The following is a 14,556-nucleotide window of genomic DNA, read 5'->3' on the forward strand; positions in this document are numbered from 1 at the left end:
AAAAAATAAAAACACACGATTCAATAAATCAAAAGCTAAAAATATTTGAATGATTCCAAGCTTCTATTCTCTTTTTTAGGTATTATATAGGCCCCCACCCGCCCCCCCTGGACGTTATCAAAAGGCCACAATTATAAAAAGGCCACAATTATAATCCAAGTCTTCAAAAGCCTGTTTAGGCCTCTTATATGTTCCAACCATAACCAAGGTGTGTTTGCTTTCTGCAGTTAGGTCTTAAAATGAAGTTATTTTTAATTCATTAAGACAATTTGTTTTGTTTTGTTTTTTTTTTTTTTTAACTTAAGATGTAATGTAACACCTCGTCCCAAATCACATCGGAAATCGTGCACGTTGACCGAGGTTGACCATTGACCGAGCGGGTCAAAAGTTGACTTTTTGTTCCAGTTGAAATTTTGAGTTGACCAGGGTACCGTGGCGAAGTGCATAATGCCCCGAGTTCGTAGACTAGTAGCACGTCGAAAACGGAGCTACGGTTTGAAAGTTATGGGCAAAACAAGTCGAGGTGCAAACTGTCCAAAAGGTGCCGGGAGTTGACTTTTTACCATTGTATAATTTTTTTTTAACTCTTGTATGGTTGTAAAGTACTCGTCAATACGAGTTCATAGACTAGCGGCACGCTTAAATCGGACATTTGGTTGAAAAGTTATGGACATTTGAAGTTCGCCGGATACCGCAATATTTTATTATATCTGGCTTAAGTGCACAGTGACACCACGTGTCAGCTTCTGATTGGTCCATGTGAAATGAACAGTGTCACATGGTGACTTTTATTTGACAAAAATCTCAGGGAAGAGAGAGAAAGAGAGAGAGGAGAGAGAAAGAGAGAGAGAGTCCGACCGGCCACCGGAGTTTTTCAAATTTTCCAGCCGATTCACTGTACATGCTCCGGCCAGCAAGAAGCCCCTCCCCATTTCCAGCAAAACCCCAAAATTTCACGGCCATGGCCTCCGGACGCGCCTAGATCGATGCGGCGAAGATCGGCGGCGATTATTCCCTCCACCGCCGACTGCCGCCGTTTGACCCATTTCCGGCCATTTTCCGGCCACACGCGCCAGCCAGCCCTCACCACCTCCTCAAGTCCGGCCTACCCACCAAATTTCACAGCCACCGGACCACCGACGCGCCGGAATCGGAGCTTTTTCCGGCGAGGGGCCGAAATTCTTCAAACCGCGATTTCTCCGCTGTCCGGCCTCCGTTTGCCTCACCACCTGTCCCGTTGGATTCCTCTCCCCACGATCTACAAATCTGCAAAAAATCTCAGCCAACGGCCACCGCCGGCAACGGTTGCCGGTGACCGCGGCGGCTCGCCGGAAGTTACTGTTCCGGCGAGTACCCAGTTGCACCGCCGACCCCTCTCGACTGTGTTCGACCTCCTGAACCCGAATCTGGCATCCGTTTCCGCCAATTCGCGATGGTTTGGGAGAATTGCGGAGTCGAAACCCGAAAGCTTTCCGGTGAGATTCTGACCACCTCGGGTCCGATCATCGGAAATTAAGACCGAATCCGTGATCCTCATCACTCGAGCTTCGATTCGGTATATAATTCGTAAATTTTAGATATCGTTTGGTGTTCGCTCCCTGGCTACCCATTTGGGAGTTACCCGATTAAAATATTAATATTTGTGGTTTGGTGTATTGTGGATGTTTTAGGTGCACGTGCGAGTAGCGGAGTCGATCCTACGGAGGATCTTGATTGAGATACGTGCTTAAGGTGAGTGACCCACCTTCAAATTAATTTTGGGAATTTAAATTTGTGATTATTGTGTGTGGTCTGAATATTTGGAATTTAATTTCTATATGCCAAATATTTATTTGATTTATTGTGGAATTATTGGTGAATTTATTGGATTTAAGAAAATGTGCATTATATAAATTTATGCCATGTGAAATTATTTTATGGTCTTGAGAATTTTGAAATTCTTGTGGTTTTAACATTAAATCGGGCATGATTTGATTTTCAAATATTTAAAGGAAAATATTTGTTTATGTTGGTAATTCCAATTTTTACAAAATATACCCATGGGATATTGTGAGATTTAATTATTATATTTTGAGAAATTATTTATGCTATTGGGAAAATGTGAATATTTGGGAGTTGGTGGATTTGAAAATCATGGAATTTATGGTGTTGGTTATAAAGAATTTGTGGAGAATTTCCGGGTTCAAGCGGATGGAATAAACCCGCTATGTTATGCAAAATGTGAAATTTGATATATAAATTAAATATGTGGATTTTATGATTTTTAGATGCATCGTGCACATACTGGTGTTCTGTTTATATGTGATATGGATATTGTGCACACGGATGTGATTAGCGCACAGGTGGGTGTGAGTAGCGCGCAGGTGATATTATGAGGTTGTCCTGTGGTTGCCATCGGATGAGGGTAGACCACCCCTCCATGGCCGGGACACCAGTTAGCAGCGGCGCAGTGGGACGCCACGCGACCGTATGCCGGTTTCTTTCTATAACCTTTTGTCTGGCGGTACCTTGGGACGCTGGGTACTGTTGGCGCCACTGGTATATAGTGGGTGCATCAAGTGGTTTTCAGAACTGTGATTTTAAAATAAATATTTAAAATTGTATTGGAATTAAAAATATAATTATTACTGTTTCTGGTATTTATTTGATGTCTTGATTTTCGGGGAATACGAACAAAGAGTTTTGTGAAAAGGTTTTAAAAGGGGAACTTTTCCAACTGAGAGAATTATAAGGGTTTTGAGAGAAATTATTATTTATCTACTTATTACCGTGGTATTATATTGTACAGTAGATATGGTCACTCACTGAGATGATTAGCATCTCATATTTTCAAATTCCGTTCCTCTAGGTACCAGGTTGTCGGTGTTCACCCGGAGCGGACTTGATCTTCATCGCTGTTTTAGTTCGTGAAGTACCCTGTTCTTCTTTTATTGCAGTTGTAATATTTCTTTCACTCTTGCTGTATTCTATACTTAGTAGTACTTCATGAAGCTCTGTATACTATATGGGACACTTATGTATTTTATTATGCACTGGATTACTGTACTTATTTTTGGAGTGCTAAAACTTGTGGAATCAATTTGTAGTATTGTGGGAGGAATAAGGGGACGTTATAGAAGTGTGTTTTCAGTGCAGGAATTTGTGGTAAGTCCATCCCTTAGGGGAGGTTCTGCCGGATTTTCCATAGGAGGGTCCGGTAGGGTTTCCCTGGGATCAGGGCTTGTCTAGGGTTCCGGTGAGGAATTTTGGATGGGTCCTGACATGTAATTTAAGATATTTATGTCTTAATTGAAAAATACAAGTGGTAGTTTCCTTATTCTACTTTCAGAAAGATAAGGAGAGCTGTTCCTCATGCTAAAGCCTACGCTTACTCTCAGCCTCTTTGATTGGTAGGCGGAGGGCTAGTCCCAGATATGGTATTGAACCATAAAAGGAAGGCTTGGGAAGGTAGACCTTCTCTTTGACCCTCATGTTTGCAATGCATGTTGAGGGATGCCCCGCCATTCCTCGGCATCTAGCGTTCTGGCTTTAAAGAGTTAGATCCCTTTTTTCAGTCCTTTCAGTCGGTTCCGATTCGGTTAGCTACTAAGGATAAAGCAACCCAGCATCAAAACCATAAAAATTCGATTTTCAATTACAACAGATTTCGCTCTAGAGGACAAACTCTGAAAATCGAAATAAGAGTTTCAATCATCTCATGATAGATTATCCATTGACACCAAATTTAGGGCCGATTCCAAGAACTATGCGCGCGGCATTCACCCTTTTCTCGATCTTTAATTGAATTCTGGAAGGGAAAAAAAAAGAAGTACCCCCATCATGCCCGGAATTACTTCCCAGTCTCGAAAAAATTCCACCGGATGGAAGTGAATGAGCGACCTTTGATTAGTGGCCGGTGAATCACTGATCAAAAAGCAGATTTTGGAGATTCTTCATCGATGTAGTGGCCGGTGAAGCGATCTCGTACTAAACGAAACTACTTTCACTTTCCATAACCAAAATGAAAGTCAACCTATTCCTGCAATTACGGTCAGTCTCGCTACCTCTTTAGTTGCCGCCCCCTACTTGCTCATTCGCAATTACTACCACAAGAAAGTAGCCCCTCTCCTTTCCTTTCAGTCAAGGTCTAACCTCGCGTTTGCTCCAGTGTTAAGAAGGATGAAATTGCTAGACCGAAGGAAGAGGGATTTTAGTAAGGCAGTTCTTCTCCCCCTAGCTGCTCGGTAACTCGATTCTATTACTTGAATCAACCTAGAGAGATGGCCGTATCTCTTTGATGAATGTGGTATTGTGGTTCGGTTACGGGCTATGTAGGCTTCTCCACAATAAGTCGTGTCATCAAATGCGTTAATTGTCCTTCTTTTAGGGCCTAAGACCAGCTACTTGACTAGAGAAATTCCCTTCTTCTTAGATCAATGGTCTTGCTATTGCTCTTCTCGCTTCTGCTTTGAAACAAACAGGGATAAAGGGGGAAAGCTGTATCAGGGGCAGTTATCATTAATGATCTCTTTAAACAGAGATATTCCCGTTTCAAGAGGATTCATCCAAGACTCTAGATCTCGTTAATTCTAAGGAGGAGCCCATTCTATAAGGAAGATGAGAGGAAGGCAGGCTTTAAGGGATATATAGATTATCCATTGACACCAAATTTAAGGCCGGTTCCAAGAACTATGCTCGCAAGGAGATGCTGCTGCTAGATGTCACGGTTAGTAGGTATCTTCGGATGGATTACCATGGTTACGTCGATTCATACTCCTTTCTACTTAGTAGAAAATATCGATCATGAAAGACTCTCATTTACATTTCTTTCATTGGAGAAAAACTCGTGATTGGTGTGGAGGGGAAGATCTGTTTATGATATAGTTCAAGAAAGAGTCGTCTCATTTCCTTACTTCTTCGTTCTTTCTAATTCATTCACTTCAAGGCTGGTTCTGAACGCCGTGACCATTAGGTTAAAAGCCCAATGCTCTACCAACTGAGCTATAGGAGATAAAACCTTTTAGGTGGTTATGGCAGTCTCATTTTATATCATTTTTCTAATAGAGTAAGTTCACATTTTTTTCTTATCCTAGTGTAAGAATTTAGAAAAGCTTGGTGGTAATCAGCAATATTAGTTAAGTCATCTTAAACTGTGGATGGAATAGTTATTTTCCATGTGTTACAATTATAAACAATAAATTCAATATTATTTTTCAGAATGGTTGAAATCCTGTTGAGTGACTCCGAATTGCATGTCCTTCCCCAATTCTCCTCCATCCCCAACTTGAATATCTAATATCAACTTTCAAGCTTGTGTTTACTTATCATCTGTCATGTTACATTCTGTGTCTTTATGTTTATTGCCCCTAACTTTGATGGCTCATTGAGCAGAAAATTGCTCTATCATGGATGGTTCAGAAGGAGACAGCTAATGTGCACTGCGTCGGTGGAATTCTTGCAGATGACCAGGTTTGTCCTTTAATATTAATTTGTCGGTGAAACTTGCTAGCACTCATTTAAGGAGTAGTTCTTCTTAATATTGTAGTGGTTTTATGTAATCATTGTTTTGTAGGGATTGGGAAAAACAATATCAACTATTGCACTTATACTTAAGGAAAGGCCTCCATCGTTTAGACCTTGTCAAGACATAAAATGTGAGATGGAAACCTTGAATTTGGATGAGGATGAAGATGTGCTTCCTAAGATTAGGAAGGAATGGAATAGAGGGGCTACTACTTCTACTACTTCGTACCTACTACGGAGCCCTCATCATTCGCTTTAATTCCTTGACTCTTTTTGTAAGTACGAGATCGTTAAATCAAAGTGTTTCAAGTAACTGCCCCGCCATTCCTTACTTTAGGAAGGAATGGAATTAGACCTGGCAATTTGGGTCATGACACGGCGACACGATTCGAAAATGACACGGAATAAATAGGTTTGAGTTTATTATAAATGGGTTCGGGTCAACCCGTTTAACACGAATATTAATTGTGTCATTTTCGGGTTGACTTGTTTAACTCGAAATTGACCCGTTACGACCTATTTATTAAACGTGTCAGTTTCAACCCGACACGATTATACACCTATTACAACCCATTTAAATTTAATTTTAAATTAATATTTTATCACTAATATAATATTTAATAACTAAAAAATATTATAAATTAAAAATTTTATAAAAATAATTTTCTATTACTAATTTTTTAAAAACAAAAAATACATCTTTAATAAAACAAAAACATAAAACTAAAAAAAAGTAAAAAAAATTTCGGTTAATAGGTTAATTTTCGGGTTAACGGGTTAATAGGTTAGTTTCGGAATAATAGGTCAATTTCAGGTTAACGGGTTAATAGGTCAACACGACCCGTTAAAATAATCGTGTTAAACGGGTCGTGTCGTGTTGACCTGTTTATAAACAGGTCGGGTTAGTGTTTTAGGTACCTGACACGATTAATAAATGGGTCGTGTTCGGGTTAGGCACTTTTGACACGATTATTAAACGGGTTGACACGAATACGACCCACGAACATGAATTGCAAGGTCTAAATGGAATAGAGGGGCTACTGCTTCTACTATCCCCCCGAGGGGAAAAATAAATGCCTCCACCTGCAGCCAACAGTCTTTCTTCGGAATTATATTGAACGGGTCAATCCTCCCCTCCCGTTTGTTTTAGCAACTTATCCTAAGGTCTCCTCACTAAGAGCCCCCCCTCCTCACGCTTTTTGGGCTTACAGAGGTGGTGCTAAGCGTCCGTTCATAGAGGAAGGCAATGCTCTCTCTTTATTCTCTTGGGGGACAAGGGAACATCCAGGTACTTTTTTATAGGAAAACTACCATTTTTGATTCCTCTTCAATGATCTGGAATTTCTGCAAGGAACAGAGGTGCACGGCAACCTTTCATTTGAAAATCTTTCTTAGAATTACAAATATATAGCCAAAGAAGTATTCCCAAGCTGGAGAGGAGAGAAAAAAAAATGGACAGGTTGATCGGTCAAACTGCAGTCAATTACATGAATTTTGTAACCGGAGCCGTCTTGTCTCCCAGAGCTCCCCTTCCCCTACTGACCAAAGCACCTAGGGACCGCTCGGTTTGGAATAATGTAGTTCCCGGGGCATTCTTTCGATGAAAAAAGGGACCTTCCTGCCCCGGCTCACCTGCCTCTGAAGGTTCAAGAACGAAGTAAGTCTACCGTTGAGTAGTCTGAAATGGGAACGGCTCGTTTCTTCCTGTTGACTCTCTTCATAGCATAGCCTTGTTACATTAAAAGTAAAAAAGCAGGCAAAGTCTAGCTGCCTATTCGATTCTTTACTATTCATTCTTCTATTAGCTACTCTATTAATAAGAAATAGCTACTTACTGTTTCTACGGACCGTAGGGTTCTGGTAAGTAACACCGTAGTAGATACGTAGTACTTACGGAGGAGTAGCCCTGATGTAATCATTATCTTTGGAAAATTTTTCTAGTGGTAGTCTTGGCTTAATATTATGCTGAGACCCATTACAAAACCTCATAAAGAGGACATTATTGTGTTAGATACCCTCTCTCTTCTCTTAAACATTGTATTCGAACTAGTCTTTCTACCGCACCATAAACACAGATAGAGATATTGGAGCGGAAATCAGAGCGATAGGTAGATTCCTTCATGATCTAGAGCAAGACTAGCATCCCTGAGCCCAGCTAATGGAACCGTAGACACGTTCTCTTTCTCGTTGACCTCAGGAAAGCTGCCCTAAAGGGTACACTTTAAACGCTAGTTTCTCCTTAAGAGAAATAGTGAGTGAAGTGACCCTTGAACAAGGGGCACGAACGAGAGCTTCAAATACCTAGATAATCCCCCCGAGGGGGACTTAGGGGGGTAACGGACCGATTCGAGTACTCTCCCCTAGCTTTATTGCGAGCCAAAAACCTTGATGGATTCCCAGTGGTAAAGCCAACCCACGAATTTATTCTTCTTGAATTGAGGAAGCAAGTAAGTAAGCACTTTCCCAAAACGGGATTGGAAGAATGATGACATTGTGGATCTCATTTGTATTCCGATCGAAGGTTGAGTCCCTCACTACAATGTTACTTTCCTTGACTCTTACTTTCAGAAAAAACAAGGTACTATTGAAACCCCTAGATTCTCCTAAGGAGATTTAGCGATACCTTAGTTGGTGGGGTCAAGCATGGGATTCTTCTCAACAGAGCGGATTCAATCGGGTTTCCAAAAATCTGGTCTTCTTCAATCAGGTTCTCAAACCAATCAGGGAACTTCCAACATCATATGTCATGATCCTCTTCTCTAAGCTTCACCTGGCATCTCAGTTGTTGTTGTTAGAAACCGGTTTTTATTGGTAAATCATTGAATACATTCACAACCATTAGTGAATTCCCACAGCAATCCCAATCCCTTGCTGATGTGATGTGTTTTACATCGCACCGATGCCATTGTGTTTGTTGATGTGATGTGTTTTATCGAATCCAGTTGCGACACGGATGGGAATGCATGCTACGAAAGATAGAGTCGAGTCTGATACATCAAACGTCTACTCAATTTCCCTCTCGAGAAAGAGAAAGAAGAGAAGAAAGAAAGGAGCTATATCTTATTCAAAATATCTTAATCTTTTATTTTTTTTATATAAAACTTTCAAAATTATCTCATTAAAAATAGAATAATGTTACACACAGCTTATTTTGCCAATGGTACATATATTACTATTTAATTATTTAATATATTAATATAAATTAAAAATAAATATATAAAATTTTCAAAAAATAAATATTATTAAATATAAACTCATCAAATAATAATATAATATGTATATATATATATATTCTATAAATTAAATATTACCTGTACTATTATTTTTAAAAATAACATATTTCAACTTTGTCCTCGTAGTGGTCAAATAGACCCCAAACTCAACGACCTACCAATCAGGTTCGAGACCCTAAACTGGTCGAACAGGCCTGGATTCGAGAACCCTCAAGTAGGTCCAAATTCAAAAAATGGCCCAATGAGTTTCAAATCTTTTTATAGATTTTAAAACTTGTATTAATTAAGGATAATTATATCTCTTTATATTTTATTAGTTTTTTAATAAAATTAAAGTTTATTATTAATATGACCTAGTTTTAAAAATCACACAATTAAAACGTAAAAGCATCTTTAATGGTTTTTATCTATTAAAATTCATGTGATAAAAAAAAATTTACAAAATGTTAATGCTTACAAGATATAATGTTTATTGTTAGATAATATCTTTTAAAAATTTTCTCCAATAATTTCATAATATGTAATTTTCTTAAAAAATATCTATTTAATTATACAATTCCATTGATCCAAAAGGAAAAAATTCGATTGATACCAGGTTACCGGCCCTATCTTTTTCAGGACCTTCAATGCCTCTGCAATGGGTCAATTAATAATAAAACTGGGCATTCTGAGCAATGAATTATGGGGAATTTGGCCCAATACCCTCATAGGACCGAGCTTAATGAATTTTACCCCCTCATTTGATATCTTTTTTGATCTACCCCTCAATATCCCTTATAACCTTCAAACAAAAAACAATTACTTACATATCCTCTTATTTTTGAAACCAAACAAAAATCAACTTTTCCTTTTCTAAACGTCTTTACACTTTCAAACAAATACAAAAAACCAAACAAACGGCTTTACACGAACACACAAATACAAAAAACCAAACCAAAGCTGCCGTGGAAAAGCCAAACATTAGGATCTCATCTCAGCACTGTCCGAGGTAATTGGTTGAATCTTTTTGTTTATTTGTTGCCGTGGGACCGGTATGGGTTGTTTTTGTATGGATTTGGCTTTGTGTTTATTTCTTTCGTTGCCGTGGAGTGTGGGTTTTTATTTATATTTTTTGTGTTTATTTTGTTGCCTTACCTTACCGTTAAATGCTTACAAATTGAGTACAATGAGACATTGAAGCTTGTGATTTCTGTTTAGTGTTTGAGAACCGGTTTAAAATGTTGAATTTTTGAAGATTTAGGTTTTCGTATGGAATTGATTATAACCTAGGTTTTAGGATAGATTGATATTGGGCATTAGTAGGAAATGAAGAGAGGAAAAAAATGGGACCGGTTTGGCCTTGAACGATGGCCGGAGGTGGAAGAAATAACCGGGCCAAGAATTGGGTCGGGACTGGTTTAGGCGGGTTCGGGTTGACCCGGACAAGGGTTGAAGATGGATTGAACGACATGTCGTCTGGGATGAACGACACCCAGACGACACGTCGTTTTTAATTTTTTTTTTTAAATTTTTATAAATTTTTTTTTTTTTGGGTTCCATCGACAGACATCCCTGAGCATGGAAAATAAATAAAGGATGAAGGCAGGGAAATCAATGAATTTGATGAAGAATAATGTTAGTTTGTAATAATGTTAGTTTGTAATAAAAAAACATAACATATGTATATATATGTATTTGTTACAACTTAGGGATATAAGGATTTTTACCCTGATCAAAGTTTAAATCCTTAAGCTAAAGGTGTTATCTCACTAGTGCATGATACTCAAACTCTGTCTAGAAAACTGCTTTTGTGGGTTGAAAAGAAGAATTTTTTTAAAAACGTACTTGACCCTTAGGAAACCAATTATATTTCTTTTTGGATTTGTATACAGATAAAATAAATATGAAGTGAATGATTTGTATAGCATATATAGGTGTCGGTAGGTCTGAGCTTTTACAACCAAATCAGGTTAAACACAAGCAGTATGGGGAAGAGATGTAGCTACATTAGTTGACATACTCATATAGAAGTGGTGGACATGTTGCAGTCCAGCTTAACCTATATGTTCAGATTATAGTCTGCAACTTTCTGTGCACATTTTTTAGACATATATTGTATGGCAAGAAATAATTAAATATAACATGAATATGATATGTATTTATACAGTCTAAGGACTGCTTTTGATTGGCTTATAACAATCTGTTTGTTGCGTCGCTTCTATCTAGTCTTCCACCTCTATACTTCACTTTCTTGTTTTTCTATTTTGGGTGAATTGACTACTTCCTCTCCAGTCATTTCAATATTTCACTTTATCTGCTTCTGCATGTAGCATCATAATTGGCCACAATTATGGGTTGCTCTATTAAAACCTCACTTTAGACTATAGCTGCATTAGAAATCTTAGTTGCTTTTCAGACCTTCTTTTTTCTTTTAAGTTTTTTCTTCTTCCTTTTTGCTAGGGTAATTTATTACTAAAAATTAGTACATGGAGATAAGAGAAAAATACTTTATGATTAATTAGAATTGAAGTTGAGAATTCTAGAGTTAGTACTTTCTAAAGGTATAGATATATATATATATATATATATATATAGAGAGAGAGAGAGAAGATCGATGCATAAAATTTTAGGTACATGGTTAGCTAGAAGCAAACACGCAAACACTTTATCCCCAAAAAAGAAAAAAATAAAAAATTAAAGAAGAAGAAGATAGAAAGATTTAGATGGCATGCACACTGCTATACATTAAATGTTCAGTAAATGTTTTGTAGATGGCATGCACAATATCCTTAGGAAGAGAGCGTATGAAATTGAGGATTGCGGATATTTATACATGTATGTATACATAGTTGACATTGTTAAAGGTAGATAAAAGTTTATTAATGTTGTCAATGTACATTTGTAGGTTGTACTTTATAATGGCACCAAAGAGGAACTTGCGACGTCAACTGAAAAAGGGAGTTAAGAAGGTGGAAAGTAAGAGACGCGGTGGTAGCACAGCAGCACCCGACTCTAAGCGTCGACGTACTACTAGGCAGAAATCCAAATCTGAGACGGAAAGCACCAAACTTCGAGGGCACGTTCCACTTTCCTCTCCCCCATCTGATATGGTAAGTTTTATATTCATTTATGTTGTTTTGTGCGGTAAATGATAAGACATCTGACAGTATTTATTCATGAATGTGAAAACTGAAGAAAAACTTCACCCGATGGCCATCGGTAATTGCCGATAGGCCATCGGGCTTTTTTTTAGTTCATTGTAGGTTGATTATCGATGGTTTCATCGGTAATTACCACTTGTGCAAAAATGTGAACCCATATGCCTTAAGATTTGGTTGGAAATTATTATTATCGAGTTAGGGTGGAAAAATAGGATATGATTAAATCGTTGATGTCAGTTCCATTTATGTAATTCATATTGCAGCCCATCGATGCTCCAAAGGAACGGATGTTGCAGGATGCCGATATAAATAAAGTTAGGGCACATTCATTCGGGAATCCCATAGAGGCGAACAAAGTAATTACAAGTGTCCTCACAAGTGAGCAGCTAGAAAAGTATAGGCAAACATGTTTTCGACACTTACTTGACATGAAGAACCTTCGGTTCTCTGGTCAGTTAGTGCATCACCTGCTTTACAGACAAGTTGTGTCCAACAATCCAGAAGTACTGGAGTTTAACTTTGACGGATCTGCAGTGTGGTTTACAAAGTGGGAATTTGCACTCATTAGTGGGTTAAAGTTTTGTAGGTACCATTCGATGTATGATATGCAAATTTCCAAAGGAAATGAGCTGTGCACGAGGTTGCTAGATGACAGGAGTGACTTGAAACCGCCCGAACTGGAACGACTATTTAAGGATACACTTTTTGTGGATGATTGGGATGCTGTTAGAATTGCGTTACTATATTTCTTAGTTCATGGTGTACTCGGAATGGATCCGAAGGTTCAAATAAAAAAAAAAATTCATTGATTTGGTTGCTGATCTCGACGTATTTAATTCCTACCCTTGGGGCATTCTGAGCTACAAGGAGACGATCAACTCATTCCACAATGCATTCCAGCAACGAGGACGTGCAGTAAAGAATAAATCACAGTATTATGACCTAAAAGGTTTTCCATTGGTGTTTCAGGTATGGTAATATATTTAATACATGTAGCGTTTACTTAAAAATTATATTTAATAACCTATAATTTGTATTTTGTAGGTGTGGGGGTTTGAAGCAATCCCTGATTTTGGTAACCAATTTGCCGACCGGTTGGAAACCCGTTGTCCGAGGATCCTTGGATGGCATACTCCAAGGCAACCGAACCATTTTGCTGTCCATAATTGGTTCTCCTCCAATAGCAATGTAAGGCAAATTTTTTTTAGACTACATGGTACGACTACATTCAAGTTACATTACCATAGTCAGTTTCCAAATTGACTGTTTTTTTCCTTTCTTCATTGCATGTAGTATGTTGTGCACTGGACGTTAGATGCTACCGATGAGGAGAAGACTATGGATTACTGGCGAACAATAGCAGTTGACATACATGAAGTTCGCTACACGTCACCTCCAATTGTAGCACCAATAGTTGGCGCTAAAGATGTTGGCGCTAAAGATGCTAGCGCTAAAGATGCGTCCAAAGCTAAGGAGCATTCTAGTGGCCCTCCAGATGCTAATTTCCAGGTATGAAAATGTTACTTGCACGCAAATTTTTATTTCATATGTTGCACTAATATATGTTGACTTATGTTTTGAATATTGATATTGATTAGCTTGCTTGCTTGGAGGCAAAATTTGATGAATTAAATAAAGAGATGGCAGCGTTAAGGAAGATACTTAGTTCTGTTATTGACCAACAAAAGCATCAGGTATCATTTAGACAACTTAGTATATTTTACTTTAGTGCTTCAGCATTATTAAATTACATATTGTAATTCAGCAATTATTTGTTGTTAGAGTTTGGGAACTGCAAAAATAACCATTGTGTTTTGCAGGCCGAGCATCATATGCATAGCCATTCACCGTCATCTTCGGTTAGACCATCATCCCCTGTGGCACCGTCTGTTGGAGAGCAAGCTGAAGAATTTGATGCACCCATAGACGGTTCCAATGGTAGGAAGGAGGATGATGATTGTACTACACCGTTTGAGCCTATCGTACCTGGAGGACCCTATGTGGAGGATTCCTGGGCTTTGGTGCCATATCGGCCTTTGCATTTCGGGTGGGATATCGGTGCTTCAGCTGACAGTCCACATCATGACCAATCAGCTGAGATTGAGGTGGAAGATCGGACGCATAACGTTGGTGATACAAGCCGATTCGGTCGAGTTTACCACCAGTCACATCACGTCATCTCTCCTTATACCGACCCGTGTAAAAAGAAGGTCAAATTTAATCTTACTCGACCTATTGATGCATCAAAGGAGAGGGCGTTCAATGAGTGGTATAGGGTGGCACCCAAGGAAGCAACCGTGTGTACATCTTATATGACGATGGGAAAGGAATTTTTTGCTGAGCTACTTACCGATGAAGGATGGTTGAATTCCGATGTAAGTTATATGCTTTATGTTCATGTAAAATCATTGTGGTCCTACGTTTGTAATGATGTTTTATTTATCACCTCGCACTTGTTACTTATTTCCTTTAATGTGGTTTTGCAGCATATTGACACTATTTTGTATTTCATACGAAAAAGGCGGTTTGATAATGAGAAGATGTTCACCAACACCTGTGCCATATTAGACGTGTTATTTTGGGTAAGATGATGGAATGTTACTGCATTGCTTAATGTTATATTGATGATATTTTATATTGTATATATTTCATTATTTGGCAGTCATCCATCAAAGGGCGTT

General features: G+C 38.4%; 1 long non-coding RNA gene across 1 annotated transcript; it reads left to right on the forward strand.

Moving 5' to 3' along the window:
* The first annotated feature begins 12,580 nt into the window (after positions 1 to 12,580).
* LOC132800122 (uncharacterized) lies at positions 12,581 to 13,307 on the forward strand. Its single transcript, XR_009635032.1, has 3 exons — positions 12,581 to 12,844; positions 12,920 to 13,063; positions 13,169 to 13,307. It is a non-coding gene; the product is annotated as an uncharacterized LOC132800122 (long non-coding RNA).
* Positions 13,308 to 14,556: the final 1,249 nt, after the last annotated feature.

This window comes from Ziziphus jujuba, chromosome 12, assembly GCF_031755915.1.
Source record: "Ziziphus jujuba cultivar Dongzao chromosome 12, ASM3175591v1".
In the NCBI taxonomy this organism is placed as follows: domain Eukaryota; kingdom Viridiplantae; phylum Streptophyta; class Magnoliopsida; order Rosales; family Rhamnaceae; genus Ziziphus; species Ziziphus jujuba.